The sequence below is a fragment of the Procambarus clarkii genome, chromosome 63 (assembly GCF_040958095.1).
Source record: "Procambarus clarkii isolate CNS0578487 chromosome 63, FALCON_Pclarkii_2.0, whole genome shotgun sequence".
Taxonomy (NCBI): domain Eukaryota; kingdom Metazoa; phylum Arthropoda; class Malacostraca; order Decapoda; family Cambaridae; genus Procambarus; species Procambarus clarkii.
Window position 1 is genome coordinate 3933563 of NC_091212.1, and position 19103 is coordinate 3952665.

Consider the following 19103-nt stretch of genomic DNA (forward strand, 5'->3'; position numbering starts at 1 on the left):
ATATGGTGAAGATGCTGCTGGGGTTATGTGATGAAGATGCTGCTGGGGTTATGTAGTGAAAATACTTTTGGGGTTATGTAATGAAGATGCTGACGGGGTTATGTAGTGAAGATACTGATGGGGTTATGTAATGAAAATGCTGTTGGGGTTATTTAGTGAAGATGCTGCTGGAGTTATGTGGTGAAGATGCTGATGGGGTAATGTGGTGAAGATGCTGCTGGGCTTATGTAGAGAAGATGCTTTTGGGGATATGTGACGAAGATGTTGCTGGGGTTATGTAGTGAAGATGCGGCTTTGGTAATGTGAAGATGCTGCTGGGGTTATGTAGTGAAGATGCCGCTGGGGTTATGTAGTGAAGATGCTTTGGGGGTTATGTGACGAAGATGCTGCTGGGGTTATGTGGGGAAGATGCTGTTGGGGTTATGTAGTGAAGACGCTTCTTGGGTTATGTAGTGAAGATGCTGTTGGGGTTTTGTAGTAAAGATGCTGCTGGGTTTATGTAACGAAGATGCTGCTGGGGTTATGTAGTGAAGATGCTGTTGGGGTTATGTGGTGAAGATGTTGCTGGGGATATGTGGTGAAGATGCTGCTAGGGTTATTTAGTGAAGATGCTTATGGGGTTATTTAGTAAAGATGCTGCTAGGGTTATGTAGTGAAGATGCTGCTGTAGGTTAAATGAAGATGATATAGGTTGTGGTGACGATGTTTATTGAGTTATGTCTTGAAGACGCTGTTGAGGATTGTGTGGTTAAGATGATTCAGGAGTTATGTAGTGAAGATGCTGCTGGGTTGTGTGGAGAAGATGTTGAAGGAGTATGGGTTGAAGATGCTGCTGTAGGTTAAATGAAGATGATATAGGTTGTGGTGAAGATTTTCATTGATGCTGGGTTAATGTAGTGAAAATGCTTCTGTGGTTATGTGGTGAAGATGCTGCTGGGGTTATGCAGTGAAGATGCTGCTACGGTTATGGAGTGAAGATACTGCTGGGGTTATGCAGTAGAAATGCTGTTAGGGTTATGTAGTAAAGATGCTACTGGGGTTATGTAGTGAAGATGCTGTTGTGGTTATGTAGTGAAGATGCTGCTGTAGGTTAAATGAAGATGATATAGGTTGTGGTGAAGATGATATTGGTTGTGGTGAAGATGTTCATTGAGTTATGGAGTGAAGACGCTGCTGAGGATTTTGTGGTTAAGATGGTTCAGGGGTTATGTAGTGAAGATGTTGCTGGAGTTATGTAGTGAAGATACTGCTGGAGTTATGCAGTAAAAATGCTGTTAGGGTTATGTAGTAAAGATGCTGCTGGGGTTATGTGATGAAGATGCTGCTGGGGTAATGAGTGAAGATGTTGCTGGAGATATGTGGTGAAGATGCGGCTGGGGATATGTAGTGAAGATACTGCTGCTGTTAAGTAGTGAAGATGCTGCTGGGGTTATGTAGTGATGATGCTGCTGGGGTTATGCAGTGAAGATCCTGCTGGTGTTATGTAGTGAAGATGCTGTAGGGGTTATGTGATGAAGATGCTGCTTGGGTTACGTGGTGAAGATGCTGCTGGGGTTATGTGGTGATGATGCTGTTGGGTTATGTGATGAAGATGCTGCTGGGGTTATGTAGTGAAAATACTGTTGGAGTTATGTAATGAAGATGCTGTTGGGGTTATGTAGTGAAGATGCTTCTGGGGTTATGTAGAGAAGATGCTGCTGGAGTTATGTGGTGAAAATGCTGATGGGGAAATGTTCTGAAGATGCTGCTTGGGTTATGTAGTGAAAAGGCTGTTGGGTAAAGTAGTGAAGACTCTGCTGGGGTTATGTAGTGAAGATGCTGTTGGGGTTATGTAGTGAAGATGCTGTTGGGGTTATGTGACGAAGATGCTGCTGGTGTTATGTGGTGAAGCTGCTGTTGGGGTTATGTTACGAAGATGCTGCTGGGGTCATGTGGTGGAGATGCCGTTGGGGTTATCTGATGAAGATGCTGCTAGGGTATGTGGTGAAGAAGCTGCTTGGGTAATGAGTGAAGATGTTGCTGGGGATATGTGATGAAGATGCTGCTGGGGTAATGAGTGAAGATGTTGCTGGGGATATGTGGTGAAGATTCTGCTGGGGTAATGAGTGAAGATTTTGCTGGGGTAATGTGGTGAAGATGCTGATGGGGTTATGTTTTGAAGATGCTGCTGGTGTTATGTAGAGAAGATGCGGTTGGAGTTACATAGTGAAGATGCTGCTGGGGTTACGTCTTGAAGATGCTGCTGGAGTTATGTAGAGAAGATGCTGTTGGGGTTATGTAGTGAAGATGCTGCTGGGGTTACGTCTTGAAGATGCTGCTGGAGTTATGTAGAGAAGATGCTGTTGGGGTTATGTAGTGAAGATGCTGCGGGGCTTACGTGGTGAAATGCTGCTGGGGTTATGTTGTGAAGATGCTAATGGGGTTTTGTAGTGAAGATGCAGCTTTGGTAATGTGAAGATGCTGCAGGGGTTATGTAGTGAAGATGCTGTACGGGTTATGTGATCAAGGTGCCTCTTGGCTAATGTGGTGAAGATGCTGCTGGGGTTATGTAGTGAAGATGCTGATGGGGATATGTAGTGAAGATGCGGCTTTGGTAATGTGAAGATGCTGCTCGGGTTATGTAGTGAAGATGCCGCTGGGGTTATGTAGTGAAGATGCTGTAGGGGTTATGTGATGAAGGTGCTGCTTGGCTTATGTGGTGAAGATGCTGCTGGGGTTATGTAGTGAAGATGCTGCTTGGGTTATGCAGTGAAGATGATGTTGTGGTTATATGGTGAAGATTCTGCTAGGGTTATGTAGTGAAGATGCTGCTGGGGTTATTTAGTAATGATGCTGCTGAAGGTTAAATGAACATGATATAGATTGTGATGATGTTCATTAAATTATGTTGTGAAGACGCTGTTGAGGATTGTGTGGTTAAGATGATTCAGGAGTTATGTAGTGAAGATGCTGCTGTAGGTTAAATGAAGATGATATTGTTTGTGGTGAAGATGTTCATTGAGTTATAGAGTGAAGACGCTGCTGAGGATTTTGTGGCTAAAATGATTAATGGGTTATGTAGTGAAGATGTTGCTGGGGATATGTAGAGAAGATGCTGCTAGTATATGTAGTGAAGATACTGCTGGGGTTATGCAGTAAAGATGCTGTTGTGGTTATGTAGTGAAGATGCTGCTGTAGGTTAAATGAAGATGATATAGGTTGTGGTGAAGATGTTCATTGAGTTATGTAATGAAGATGCTGCTGGGGAAATGAAGTGATGATGCTGCTGGGGTAATGTGGTGAAGATGCTGCTGGGGTTATGTGGTGAAGATGCTGTTGGGGTTATGTAGTGAAGATGCTGCTGGGGTCATGTGGTGAAGATTCTGCTTGGGCTATATAGTGAAGATGCTGCTGTATGTTAAATGAAGATGATATAGGTTGTGGTGAAAATGTTCATTGAGTTATGTAGTGAAGACGTTGCTAAGTATTGTGTGGTTAAGTTGATTTAGGAGTTATGGAGTGAAGATGCTGCTGGGGTTATGTAGTGAAGATACTGCTGGGGATATGTGGTGAAGATGCTGCTGGGGTTATGTAGTGAAGAAGCTGCTGGGGTTATGTGGTGAGGATGCTGTTGGGTTATGTGATGAAGATGCTGCTGGGGTTATGTAGTGAAAATACTGCTGGGGTTATGTAATGAAGATGCTGACGGGGTTATGTAGTCAAGATGCTGCTGGGGTTATGTGGTGAAGATGCTGCTTGGGTTATGTAGTGAAGATGCTGCTGGGGTCATGTAGAGAAGATGCTGTTGTGGTTATGAGGTGAAGATGCTGCTGGGGTTATGTAATGAAAAGGCTGTTGGGTTATGTAGTGAAGATGCTGCTGGGGTTATGTGGTGAAGATACTGTTGGGGTTATGTGATGAAGATGCTGCTGGGGTAATGAGTGAAGATGTTGCTGGGGATATGTGGTGAAGATGCGGCTAGGATTATGTAGTGAAGATGCTGCTGCTCTTATGTAGTGAAGATGCTGCTGGGGTTATGTAGTGAAGATGCTGCTGGGGTTATGCAGTGAAGATGATGTTGGGGTTATGTAGTGATGATGCTGTAGGGGTTATGTGATGAAGATGCTGCTTGGGATATGTGGTGAAGATGCTGCTGGGGTTATGTGGTAATGACGCTGTTGGGTTATGTGATGAAGATGCTGCTGGGGTTATGTAGTGAAAATACTGTTGGGGTTATGTAAAGAAGATACTGTTTGGGTTATGTAATGAAGATGCTGCTGGAGTTATGTAGAGAAGATGCTGCTGGAGTCATGTGGTGAAAATGCTGATGGGGTAATGTTGTGAAGATGCTGCTTGGGTTATGTAGTGAAAAGGCTGTTGGGTAAAGAAGTGAAGACGTTGCTAGGGAAATGTAGAGTAGATGCTGTTGGGGTTATGTGACGAAGATGCAGCTGGGGTTATATAGTGAAAATACTGTTGTGGATATGTAATGAAGATGCTGTCGGGGTTATGTAGTGAAGATACTGCTGGGGTTATGTAGTCAAGATGCTGCTGGAGTTATATGGTGAAGATGCTGATGGGATAATGGGGTGAAGATGCTGCTGGGGTTATGTAATGAAAAGCCTGTTGGGTTATGTGGTGATGATGCTGCTGGGGTTATGTGGCAAAGATGTTGTTGGGGTTATGTGATGAAGATGCTGCTGGGATGCTGCTGAAGATGCTGCCTGTCGCAGTTGCTGGACCACTATGATATGGCATTAGATGCTATGGAAGACAAACAAAACGCTGATGTAATTTACACAGATTTCGCAAAAGCTTTTGATAAATGTGACCATTGTGTTATTGCACATAAAATGCGTTCAAAAGGAATTACCGGGAAAATAGGCAGATGGATCTCCAATTTCCTGACTGACAGAACCCAATGTGTAATAGTCAACAAAATAAAAACCAGCCCATCAACCGTGAAGAGCTCAGTCTCCCAGGGTACTGTGCTTGCTCCAGTACTTTTTCTCATCCTCATATCGGACATAGACCAGAACACAACCTATAGCACTGTATCATCCTTTGCAGATGACACTAGGATTTTCATGAGAGTTGGCAACATAGAGGACACGGCAAACCTCCAATCAGATGTTGATCAGGTCTTTCTATGGGCTACAGAAAATAATATGGTATTCAACGAGGATAAGTTTCAGCTCATGCGCTACGGAAAAATTGAAAATATAAAAACAGAAACCACGTACAAAACGCAGGCAAATCATAACATAGAACGAAAAGGCAATGTAAAGGACCTGGGTGTACTCATGTCGGAAGACCTTACCTTTAAAGAACACAATAAAGTAGCCGTCACAACTGCAAGAAAAATGACAGGTTGGATAACAAGAACTTTTCACACTAGAGATACTATACCGATGATGATACTTTTCAAAACGCTTGTGCTATCTAGAGTGGAGTACTGCTGCACAATGACAGCCCCTTTCAAAGCTGGAGAAATTGCTGACCTAGAGAGCGTGCAGAGATCCTTTACTGTTAGAATCCACTCAGTAAAACATCTAAATTACTGGGACCGACTAAAGAGCCTAAATCTGTACTCCCTTGAGCGCAGGCGGGAGAGATACATAATAATTTACACGTGGAAAATAATTGAGGGGCTGGTCCCAAACCTGCACACAGAAATAACACCACATGAGACCAGAAGACATGGCAGGATGTGCAGAATACCCCCGTTGAAAAGCAGAGGTGCAACAGGTACTCTGAGAGAGAACTCTATCAACATCAGAGGCCCGAGACTGTTCAACACGCTTCCACTACACATAAGGGGCATAACTGGCAAACCCCTCACAGTGTTCAAGAGAGAACTGGATAAGCACCTCCAAAGGATACCTGATCAACCAGGCTGTGACTCATACGTCAGGCTGCGAGCAGCCGCGTCTAACAGCCTGGTTGATCAGTCTAGCAACCAGGAGGCCTGGTCGACGACCGGGCCGCGGGGACACTAAGCCCCGGAAGCACCTCAGGGTAGCCTCAAGGTAGGGAGTAATGAGTGAAGATGTTGCTGGGGATATGTGGTGAAGATGCGGCTGCTCCTATGTAGTGATGATGCTGCTGGGGTTATGTAGTGAAGATGCTGCTGGGGTTACGTAGAGAAGATGCTGCTGAAGTTATGTGGTGAAAATGCTGATGGGGTAATGTTGTGAAGATGCTGCTTGTGTTATGTAGTGAAAAGGCTGTTGGGTAAAGTAGGGAAGACGCTGCTGGGGTAATGTAGTGAAGATGCTGTTGGGCTTATGTGACGAAGATGCTGCTAGGGTTATGTGGTGAAGATGCCGTTTGGGTTATGTGATGAAGATGCTGCTGGGAATGTGGTGAAGATGCTGCTGGGTTAATGAGTGATGCTGTTGGGGTTATGTGATGAAAATACTGCTGGGGTAATGAGTGAAGATGTTGTTGGGGATATGTGGTGAAGATTCTGCTGGGGTAATGAGTGAAGAGGTTGCTGGGGTAATGTGGTGAAGATGCTGTTGGGGTTATATATTTAAGATGCTGCTGGGGTTATGAACAGAAGATGCTGTTGGAGTTACGTAGTGAAGATGCTGCTGGGGTTACGTGGTGAAGATGCTGCTGGAGTTGTGTAGAGAAGATGCTGTTGGGGTTACGTGGTGAAGATGCTGCTGGTGTTATAAGGTGACGATGCTGTTGGGGTTATGTAGTGAAGATGCTGCTGGGGTTATGTTGAGAAGATGCTAATGGGGTTATGTAGTGAAGATGATGCTGGGGACATGTAGAGAAGATGCTGCTAGGGTTATGTAGTGAAGATACTGCTGGGGTTATGCAGTAAAGATGCTGTTAAGTTTATGTAGTAAAGATGGTGCTGAGGTTATGTAGTGACGATGCTGTTGTGGTTATGTAGTGAAGATGCTGCTGTCGGTTAAATGAAGATGTTATAAGTTGTGGTGAAGATGTTCATTGAGTTATGTAGTGAAGATGCTGCTGGGGAAATGAAGTGATGATGCTGCTTGGGTAATGTGGTGAAGATGCTGCTGGGGTTATGTGGTGAAGATGCTGCTTGGGTTATGTAGTGAAGATGCTGCTGTATGTTAAATGATGATGATATAGGTTGTGGTGAAGATGTTCATTGAGTTATGTAGTGAAGACGCTGATGAGGATTGTGTGGTTAAGATGATTCAGGAGTTATGTAGTGAAGATGCTGCTGGGGTTATGTAGTGAAAAGGCTGTTGGGTAAAGTAGTGAAGACGCTGCAGGGGTAATGTAGTGAAGATGCTGTTGGGTTTATGTGGTGAAGATGCTGTTGGGGTTATGTGACGAAGATGCAGCTGGGGTTATGTAGTGAAAATACTGTTGGGGTTATGTAATGAAGATGTTGGTGTGGTTATGTAGTGAAGATACTGCTTGGGTTATGCAGTGAAGATGCTGCTGGGGTTATGTGGTGATGATGCTGTTGGGTAATATGATGAAAATGCTGCTGGGGTTATGTGACGAAGATACTGCTGGGGTTATGTGGTGAAGATGCTGTTTGGGTTATGAGATGAAGATACTGCTGGGGTTATGTGGTGAAGATGCTGCTGGGGTTATGTGATGAAGATGCTGCTGGGATAATGAGTGAAGATGTTGCTGGGGATATGTGGTGAAGATGCGGCTGGGGATATGTAGTGAAGATACTGCTGCTGTTAAGTAGTGAAGATGCTGCTGGGGGTATGAAGTGAAAATGCTGCTGTAGGTTAAATTAAGATGATATAGATAGTGGTGAAGATGTTCATTGAGTTATGTAGTGAAGAGGCTGCTGTAGGTTAAATGAAGATGATATAGGTTGTGATGAAGATTTTCATTGATGCTGGGTTAATGTAGTGAAAATGCCTTTGTGGTCATGTGGTGAAGACGCTGCTGAGGAATGTGTGGTTAAGATGATTCAGCGGTTATGAAGTGAAGATGTTGCTGGAGTTATGTAGTGAAGATGCTGCTGGGGTTATGTAGTGAAGATGCTGCTATAGGTTAAATGAATATGATATTGATTGTGGTGAAGATGTTTATTGAGTTATGTAGTGAACACGCTGCTGAGGATTGTGTGGTTAAGATGATTCAGGAGTTACGTAGTGAAGATGCTGCTGTAGGTTATATGAAGATGATATAGATTGTGGTGAAGATGATATTGGTTGTGGTGAAGATGTTCATTGAGTTATGTAGTGAAGACGCTGCTGAGGATTGTGTGGTTAAGATGGTCCAGGGGTTATGTGGTGAAGATGTTGCTGGAGTTATGTAGTAAAGATGCTGCTGGGGTTATGTGATGAAGATGCTGCTGGGGTAATGAGTGAAGATGTTGCTGGAGATAAGTGGTGAAGATGCGGCTGGGGATATGTAGTGAAGATACTGCTGCTGTTAAGTAGTGAAGATGCTGCTGGGGTTATGTAGTGATGATGCTGCTGGGGTTATGCAGTGAAGATCCTGCTGGGGTTATGTAGTGAAGATGCTGTAGGGGTTATGTGATGAAGATGCTGCTTGGGTTACGTGGTGAAGATGCTGCTGGGGTTATGTGGTGATGATGCTGTTGGGTTATGTGATGAAGATGCTGCTGGGGTTATGTAGTGAAAATACTGTTGGAGTTATGTAATGAAGATGCTGTTGGGGTTATGTAGTGAAGATGCTTCTGGGGTTATGTAGAGAAGATGCTGCTGGAGTTATGTGGTGAAAATGCTGATGGGGAAATGTTGTGAAGATGCTGCTTGGGTTATGTAGTGAAAAGGCTGTTGGGTAAAGTAGTGAAGACTCTGCTGGGGTTATGTAGTGAAGATGCTGTTGGGGTTATGTAGTAAAGATGCTGTTGGGGTTATCTGATGAAGATGCTGATAGGGTATGTGGTGAAGAAGCTGCTTGGGTAATGAGTGAAGATGTTGCTGGGGATATGTGATGAAGATGCTGCTGGGGTAATGAGTGAAGATGTTGCTGGGGATATGTGGTGAAGATTCTGCTGGGGTAATGAGTGAAGATTTTGCTGGGATAATGTGGTGAAGATGCTGATGGTGTTATGTTTTGAAGATGCTGCTGGTGTTATGTAGAGAAGATGCTGTTGGGGTTATGTAGTGAAGATGCTGCTGGGCTTGCGTCTTGAAGATGCTGTTGGAGTTATGTAGAGAAGATGCTGTTGGGCTTATGTAGTGAAGATGCTGCTGGGCTTACGTGGTGAAGATGCTGCTGGGGTTATGTTGTGAAGATGCTGATGGGGTTTTGTAGTGAAGATGCAGCTTTGGTAATGTGAAGATGCTGCTGGGGTTACGTAGTGAAGATGCCGCTGGGGTAATGTAGTGAAGATGCTGTACGGGTTATGTGATCAAGGTGCTTCTTGGCTTATGTGGTGAAGATGCTGCTGGGGTTATGTAGTGAAGATGCTGATGGGGATATGTAGTGAAGATGCGGCTTTGGTAATGTGAAGATGCTGCTCGGGTTATATAGTGAAGATGCCGCTGGGGTTATGTAGTGAAGATGCTGTAGGGGTTATGTGATGAAGGTGCTGCTTGGCTTATGTAGTGAAGATGCTGCTGGGGTTTTGTAGACAAAATACTGATGGGGCTATGTAATGAAGATGCTATTGGGGTTATGTAGTGAAGATGCTGCTGGGGTCATGAAATGAAGATGCTGCTGGAGTTGTGTGGTGAAAATGCTGATAGGGTAATGTTGTGAAGATGCTGCTGGGGTTATGTAGTGAAAAGGCTGTTGGGTAAAGTAGTGAAGACGCTGCTGGGGATATGTACTGAAGATGCTTTTGGGGTTATGTGACGAAGATGCTGCTGGGGTTATGTGGGGAAGATGCTGTTGGGGTTATGTGACGAAGATGCTGCTAGGGTTATGTGGTGAAGATGCCGTGGGGGTTATGTGATGAAGATGCTGCTGGGGTTATGTGGTGAAGAAGTTGCTGGGGTAATGAGTGAAGATGTTGCTGGGGATATGTGATGAAGATGTCGGTGGGGTAATGTGGCAAAGATGCTCTTGGGGTTATGTAGTGAAGATGATGTTGTGGTTATGTGGTGAAGATGCTGCTGGGGTTATGTAGTAAAGATGCTGCTGGGGTTATGTAGTGAAGATGCTGCTTGGGTTATGTAGTGAAGATGATGTTGTGTTTATATGGTGAAGATTCTGCTGGGGTTATGTAGTGAAGATGCTGTTGGGGTTATTTAGTAATGATGCTGCTGTAGGTTAAATGAAGATGATATAGATTGTGGTGATGTTCATTAAGTTATGTTGTGAAGACGCTGTTGAGGATTGTGTGGTTAAGATGGTTCAGGAGTTATGTAGTGAAGATGCTGCTGTAGGTTAAATGAAGATGATATTGTTTGTGGTGAAGATGTTCATTGAGTTATAGAGTGAAGACGCTGCTGAGGATTTTGTGGTTAAAATTATTAATGGGTTATGTAGTGAAGATGTTGCTGGGGATATGTAGAGAAGATGCTGCTAGGGTTATGTAGTGAAGATACTGCTGGGGTTATGCAGTAAAGATGCTGTTGTGGTTATGTAGTGAAGATGCTGCTGTAGGTTAAATGAAGATGATATAGGTTGTGGTGAAGATGTTCATTGAGTTATGTAATGAAGATGCTGCTGGGGTTATGTAGTGAAGATGCTTATGGGGATATGTAGTGAAGATGCGGCTTTGGTAATGTGAAGATGCTGCTCGGGTTATATAGTGAAGATGCCGCTGGGGTTATGTAGTGAAGATGCTGTAGGGGTTATGTGATGAAGGTGCTGCTTGGCTTATGTAGAGAAGATGCTGCTGGGGTTTTGTAGACAAAATACTGATGGGGCTATGTAATGAAGATGCTATTGGGGTTATGTAGTTATGTAGTGAAGATGCTGCTGGGGTCATGAAATGAAGATACTGCTGGAGTTGTGTGGTGAAAATGCTGATAGGGTAATGTTGTGAAGATGCTGCTGGGGTTATGTAGTGAAAAGGCTGTTGGGTAAAGTAGTGAAGACGCTGCTGGGGATATGTACTGAAGATGCTTTTGGGGTTATATGACGAAGATGCTGCTGGGGTTATGTGGGGAAGATGCTGTTGGGGTTATGTGACGAAGATGCTGCTAGGGTTATGTGGTGAAGATGCCGTGGGGGTTATGTGATGAAGATGCTGCTGGGGTTATGTGGTGAAGAAGTTGCTGGGGTAATGAGTGAAGATGTTGCTGGGGATATGTGGTGAAGATGTCGGTGGGGTAATGTGGTAAAGATGCTCTTGGGGTTATGTAGTGAAGATGATGTTGTGGTTATGTGGTGAAGATGCTGCTGGGGTTATGTAGTAAAGATGCTGCTGGGGTTATGTAGTGAAGATGCTGCTTGGGTTATGTAGTGAAGATGATGTTGTGGTTATATGGTGAAGATTCTGCTAGGGTTATGTAGTGAAGATGCTGCTGGGGTTATTTAGTAATGATGCTGCTGAAAGGTTAAATGAAGATGATATGGATTGTGGTGATGTTCATTACGTTATGTTGTGAAGACGCTGTTGAGGATTGTGTGGTTAAGATGGTTCAGGAGTTATGTAGTGAAGATGCTGCTGTAGGTTAAATGAAGATGATATTGTTTGTGGTGAAGATGTTCATTGAGTTATAGAGTGAAGACGCTGCTGATGATTTTGTGGTTAAAATTATTAATGGGTTATGTAGTGAAGATGTTGCTGGGGATATGTAGAGAAGATGCTGCTAGGGTTATGTAGTGAAGATACTGCTGGGGTTATGCAGTAAAGATGCTGTTGTGGTTATGTAGTGAAGATGCTGCTGTAGGTTAAATGAAGATGATATAGGTTGTGGTGAAGATGTTCATTGAGTTATGTAATGAAGATGCTGCTGGGGAAATGAAGTGATGATGCTGCTGGGGTAATGTGGTGAAGATGCTGCTGGGGTTATGTGGTGAAGATGCTGCTGGGGTTATGTATTGAAGATGCTGCTGGGGTCATGTGGTGAAGATGCTGCTGGGGCTATATAGTGAAGATGCTGCTGTATGTTAAATGAAGATGATATAGGTTGTGGTGAAAATGTTCATTGAGTTATGTAGTGAAGACGTTGCTAAGGATTGTGTGGTTAAGTTGATTTAGGAGTTATGGAGTGAAGATGCTGCTGGGGTTATGTAGTGAAGATACTGCTGGGGATATGTGGTGAAGATGCTGCTGGGGTTATGTGGTGAGGATGCTGTTGGGTTATGTGATGAAAATGCTGCTGGGGTTATATAGTGAACATACTGCTGGGGTTATGTAATGAAGATGCTGACGGGGTTATGTAGTCAAGATGCTGCTGGGGTTATGTGGTGAAGATGCTGCTTGGGTTATGTAGTGAAGATGCTGCTGGGGTCATGTAGAGAAGATGCTGTTGTGGCTATGGGGTGAAGATGCTGCTGGTGTTATGTAATGAAAAGATTGTTGGGTTATGTAGTGAAGATGCTGCTGGGGTTATGTGGTGAAGATACTGTTGGGGTTATGTGATTAAGATGCTGCTGGGGTAATGAGTGAAGATGTTGCTGGGGATATGTGGTGAAGATGCGGCTAGGATTATGTAGTGAAGATGCTGCTGGGGTTATGTAGTGAAGATGCTGCTGGGGTTATGCAGTGAAGATGATGTTGGGGTTATGTAGTGATGATGCTGTAGGGGTTATGTGATGAAGATGCTGCTTGGGTTATGTGGTGAAGATGCTGCTGGGGTTATGTGGTAATGATGCTGTTGAGTTATGTGATGAAGATGCTGCTGGGGTTATGTAGTGAAAATACTGTTGGGGTTATGTAAAGTAGATACTGTTTGGGTTATGTAATGAAGATGCTGCTGGAGTTATGTAGAGAAGATGCTGCTGGAGTTATGTGGTGAAAATGCTGATGGGGTAATGTTGTGAAGATGCTGCTTGGGTTATGTAGTGAAAAGGCTGTTGGGGAAAAAAGTGAAGACGTTGCTAGGGAAATGTAGTGTAGATGCTGTTGGGGTTATGTGACGAAGATGCAGCTGGGGTTATATAGTGAAAATACAGTTGTGGTTATGTAATGAAGATGCTGTCGGGGTTATGTAGTGAAGATACTGCTGGGGTTCTGTGGTAAAGATGTTGTTGGGGTTATGTGATGAAGATGCTGCTGGGGGTAATGAGTGAAAATGTTATTGGGGATATGTGGTGAAGATGCGGCTGGGGTTATGTAGTGAAGATGCTGCTGCTCTTATGTAGTGATGATGCTGCTGGGGTTATGTAGTGAAGATGCTGCTGGGGTTACGTAGAGAAGATGCTGCTGAAGTTATGTGGTGAAAATGCTGATGGGGTAATGTTGTGAAGATGCTGCTTGTGTTATGTAGTGAAAAGGCTGTTGGGTAAAGTAGGGAAGACGCTGCTGGGGGAATGTAGTGAAGATGCTGTTGGGCTTATGTGACGAAGATGCTGCTTGGGTTATGTGGTGAAGATGCCGTTTGGGTTATGTGATGAAGATGCTGCTAGGGAATGTGGTGAAGATGCTGCTGGGATAATGAGTGATGCTGTTGGGGTTATGTGATGAAAATACTGCTGGATTAATGAGTGAAGATGTTGTTGGGGATATGTGGTGAAGATTCTGCTGGGGTAATGAGTGAAGAGGTTGCTGGGGTAATGTGGTGAAGATGCTGTTGGGGTTATGTATTTAAGATGCTGCTGGGATTATGTACAGAAGATGCTGTTGGAGTTACGTAGTGAAGATGCTGCTGGGGTTACGTGGTGAAGATGCTGCTGGAATTGTGTAGAGAAGATGCTGTTGGGGTTACGTGGTGAAGATGCTGCTGGTGTTATAAGGTGACGATGCTGTTGGGGTTATGTAGTGAAGATGCTGCTGGGGTTATGTTGAGAAGATGCTAATGGGGTTATGTAGTGAAGATGATGCTGGGGTTATGCAGTAAAGATGTTCTTAAGTTTATGTAGTAAAGATGGTGCTGGGGTTATGTAGTGAAGATGCTGTTGTGGTTATGTAGTGAAGATGCTGCTGTCGGTTAAATGAAGATGTTATAAGTTGTGGTGAAGATGTTCATTGAGTTATGTAGTGAAGATGCTGCTGGGGAAATGAAGTGATGATGCTGCTAGGGTAATGTGGTGAAGATGCTGCTGGGGTTATGTGGTGAAGATGCTGCTTGGGTTATGTAGTGAAGATGCTGCTGTATGTTAAATGATGATGATATAGGTTGTGATGAAGATGTTCATTGAGTTATGTAGTGAAGACGCTGATGAGGATTGTGTGGTTAAGATGATTCAGGAGTTATGTAGTGAAGATGCTGCTGGGGTTATGTAGTGAAAAGGCTGTTGGGTAAAGTAGTGAAGACGCTGCAGGGGTAATGTAGTGAAGATGCTGTTGGGTTTATGTGACGAGGATGCTGCTGAGTTTATGTGGTGAAGATGCTGTTGGGGTTATGTGACGAAGATGCAGCTGGGGTTATGTAGTGAAAATACTGTTGGGGTTATGTAATGAAGATGTTGGTGGGGTTATGTAGTGAAGATACTGCTTGGGTTATGCAGTGAAGATGCTGCTGGGGTTATGTGGTGATGATGCTGTTGGGTTATATGATAAAGATGCTGCTGGGGTTATGTGACGAAGATACTGCTGGGGTTATGTGGTGAAGATGCTGTTTGGGTTATGAGATGAAGATACTGCTGGGGTTATGTGGTGAAGATGCTGCTGGGGTTATGTGATGAAGATGCTGCTGGGGTAATGAGTGAAGATGTTGCTGGGGATATGTGGTGAAGATGCGGCTGGGGATATGTAGTGAAGATACTGCTGCTGTTAAGTAGTGAAGATGCTGCTGGGGTTATGTAGTGAAAATGCTGCTGTAGGTTAAATTAAGATGATATAGATAGTGGTGAAGATGTTCATTGAGTTATGAAGTGAAGACGCTGTTAAGGATTGTGTGGTTAAGATGATTCAGGAGTTATGTTGTGAAGATGCTGCTGTAGGTTAAATGAAGATGATATAGGTTGTGGTGAAGATTTTCATTGATGCTGGGTTAATGTAGTGAAAATGCTTTTGTGGTCTTGTGGTGAAGACGCTGCTGATGAATGTGTGGTTAAGATGATTCAGCGGTTATGAAGTGAAGATGTTGCTGGAGTTATGTAGTGAAGATGCTGCTGGGGTTATGTAGTGAAGATGCTGCTATAGGTTAAATGAATATGATATTGATTGTGGTGAAGATGTTTATTGAGTTATGTAGTGAACACGCTGCTGAGGATTGTGTGGTTAAGATGATTCAGGAGTTACGTAGTGAAGATGCTGCTGTATGTTATATGAAGATGATATAGATTGTGGTGAAGATGTTCATTGAGTTATGTAGTGAAGACGCTGCTGAGGATTGTGTGGTTAAGATGATTCAGCGGTTATGTAGTGAAGATGTTGCTGGAGTTATGTAGTGAAGATGCTGCTGGGGTTATGTAGTGAAGATGCTGCTGTTGGTTAAATGAAGATGATATTGGTTGTGATGAAGATGATATTGGTTGTGGTGATGTTCATTGAGTTATATAGTGAAGACGCTGCTGAGGATTGTGTGGTTAAGATGGTTCAGGGGTTATGTGGTGAAGATGTTGCTGGAGTTATGTAGTAAAGATGCTGCTGGGGTTATGTAGTGAAGATACTGCTGGGGTTATGCAGTAAAAATGCTGTTAGTGCTATGTAGTAAAGATGCTGCTGGGGTTATGTGATGAAGACGCTGCTGGGGTAATGAGTGAAGATGTTGCTGGAGATATGTGGTGAAGATGCGGCTGGGGATATGTAGTGAAGATACAGCTGCTGTTAAGTAGTGAAGATGCTGCTGGGGTTATGTAGTGATGATGCTGCTGGGGTTATGCAGTGAAGATCCTGCTGGGGTTATGTAGTGAAGATGCTGTAGGGGTTATGTGATGAAGATGCTGCTTGGGTTACGTGGTGAAGATGCTGCTGGGGTTATGTGGTGATGATGCTGTTGGGTTATGTGATGAAGATGCTGCTGGGGTTATGTAGTGAAAATACTGTTGGAGTTATGTAATGAAGATGCTGTTTGGGTTATGTAGTGAAGATGCTTCTGGGGTTATGTAGAGAAGATGCTGCTGGAGTTATGTGGTGAAAATGCTGATGGGGTAATGTTGTGAAGATGCTGCTGGGGTTATGTAGTGAAAAGGCTGTTGGGTAAAGTAGTGAAGACTCTGCTGGGGTTATGTAGTGAAGATGCTGTTGGGGTTATGTAGTGAAGATGTTTTTGGGGTTATGTGACGAAGATGCTGCTGGGGTCATGTATTGGAGATGCCGTTGGGGTTATCTGATGAAGATGCTGCTAGGGTATGTGGTGAAGAAGCTGCGTGGGTAATGAGTGAAGATGTTGCTGGGGATATGTGATGAAGATGCTGCTGGGGTAATGAGTGAAGATGTTGCTGGGGATATGTGGTGAAGATTCTGCTGGGGTAATGAGTGAAGATTTTGCTGGGATAATGTAGTGAAGATGCTGATGGGGTTATGTTTTGAAGAAGCTGCTGGTGTTATGTAGAGAAGATGCGGTTGGAGTTACATAGTGAAGATGCTGCTGGGGTTACGTCTTGAAGATGCTGCTGGAGTTATGTATAGAAGATGCTGTTGGGCTTATGTAGTGAAGATGCTGCTGGGGTTACGTCTTGAAGATGCTGCTGGAGTTATGTATAGAAGATGCTGTTGGGCTTATGTAGTGAAGATGCTGCTGGGCTTACGTGGTGAAGATGCTGCTGGGGTTATGTTGTGAAGATGCTGATGGGGTTTTGTAGTGAAGATGCAGCTTTGGTAATGTGAAGATGCAGCTTTGGTAATGTGAAGATGCTGCTGGGGTTATGTAGTGAAGATGCCGCTGGGGTTATGTAGTGAAGATGCTGTACGGGTTATGTGATCAAGGTGCTTCTTGGCTTATGTGGTGAAGATGCTGCTGGGGTTATGTAGTGAAGATGCTGATGGGGATATGTAGTGAAGATGCGGCTTTGGTAATGTGAAGATGCTGCTCGGGTTATGTAGTGAAGATGCTGTAGGGGTTATGTGATGAAGGTGCTGCTTGGCTTATGTGGTGAAGATGCTGCTGGGGTTATGTAGTGAAGATGCTGATGGGGTTATGTAGTGAAGATGCGGCTTTGGTAATGTGAAGATGCTGCTGGTGTTATGTAGTGAAGATGCCGCTGGGGTTATGTAGTGAAGATGCTGTAGGGGTTATGTGATGAAGGTGCTGCTTGGCTTATGTAGTGAAGATGCTGCTGGGGTTATGTAGACAAAATACTGATGGGGCTATGTAATGAAGATGCTATTGGGGGTTATGTAGTGAAGATGCTGCTGGGGTCATGAAATGAAGATGCTGCTGGAGTTGTGTGGTGAAAATGCTGATAGGGTAAAGTTGTGAAGATGCTGCTGGGGTTATGTAGTGAAAAGGCTGTTGGGTAAATTAGTGAAGACGATGCTGGGGATATGTACTGAAGATGCTTTTCGGGTTATGTGACGAAGATGCTGCTGGGGTTATGTGGGGAAGATGCTGTTGGGGTTATGTGACGAAGATGCTGCTAGGGTTATGTGACGAAGATGCTGCTAGGGTTATTTAGTAATGATGCTGCTGAAAGGTTAAATGAAGATGATATAGATTGTGGTGATGTTCATTAAGTTATGTTGTGAAGACGCTGTTGAGGATTGTGTGGTTAAGATGATTCAGGAGTTATGTAGTGAAGATGCTGCTGTAGGTTAAATGAAGATGATATTGTTTGTGGTGAAGATGTTCATTGAGTTATAGAGTGAAGACGCTGCTGATGATTTTGTGGTTAAAATTATTAATGGGTTATGTAGTGAAGATGTTGCTGGGGATATGTAGAGAAGATGCTGCTAGGGTTATGTAGTGAAAATACTGCTGGGGTTATGCAGTAAAGATGCTGTTGTGGTTATGTAGTGAAGATGCTGCTGTAGGTTAAATGAAGATGATATAGGTTGTGGTGAAGATGTTCATTGAGTTATGTAGTGAAGACGCTGCTGAGGATTGTGTGGTTAAGATGATTCAGCGGTTATGTAGTGAAGATGTTGCTGGAGTTATGTAGTGAAGATGCTGCTGGGGTTATGTAGTGAAGATGCTGCTGTTGGTTAAATGAAGATGATATTGGTTGTGGTGAAGATGATATTGGTTGTGGTGAAGATGTTCATTGAGTTATATAGTGAAGACGCTGCTGAGGATTGTGTGGTTAAGATGGTTCAGGGGTTATGTGGTGAAGATGTTGCTGGAGTTATGTAGTAAAGATGCTGCTGGGGTTATGTAGTGAAGATACTGCTGGGGTTATGCAGTAAAAATGCTGTTAGTGCTATGTAGTAAAGATGCTGCTGGGGTTATGTGATGAAGATGCTGCTGGGGTAATGAGTGAAGATGTTGCTGGAGATATGTGGTGAAGATGCGGCTGGGGATATGTAGTGAAGATACTGCTGCTGTTAAGTAGTGAAGATGCTGCTGGGGTTATGTAGTGATGATGCTGCTGGGGTTATGCAGTGAAGATCCTGCTGGGGTTATGTAGTGAAGATGCTGTAAGGGTTATGTGATGAAGATGCTGCTTGGGTTACGTGGTGAAGATGCTGCTGGGGTTATGTGGTGATGATGCTGTTGGGTTATGTGATGAAGATGCTGCTGGGGTTATGTAGTGAAAATACTGTTGGAGTTATGTAATGAAGATGCTGTTTGGGTTATGTAGTGAAGATGCTTCTGGGGTTATGTAGAGAAGATGCTGCTGGAGTTATGTGGTGAAAATGCTGATGGGGTAAAGTTGTGAAGATGCTGCTGGGGTTATGTAGTGAAAAGGCTGTTGGGTAAAGTAGTGAAGACGATGCTGGGGATATGTACTGAAGATGCTTTTCGGGTTATGTGACGAAGATGCTGCTGGGGTTATGTGGGGAAGATGCCGTTGGGGTTATGTGACGAAGATGCTGCTAGGGTTATGTGACGAAGATGCTGCTAGGGTTATGTGGTGAAGATGCCATGGGGGTTATGTGATGAAGATGCTGCTTGGGTTATGTGGTGAAGAAGTTGCTGGGGTAATGAGTGAAGATGTTGCTGGGGATATGTGGTGAAGATGCTGCTGGGGTTATGTAGTAAAGATGCTGCTGGGGTTATGTAGTGAAGATGCTGCTTGGGTTATGAAGT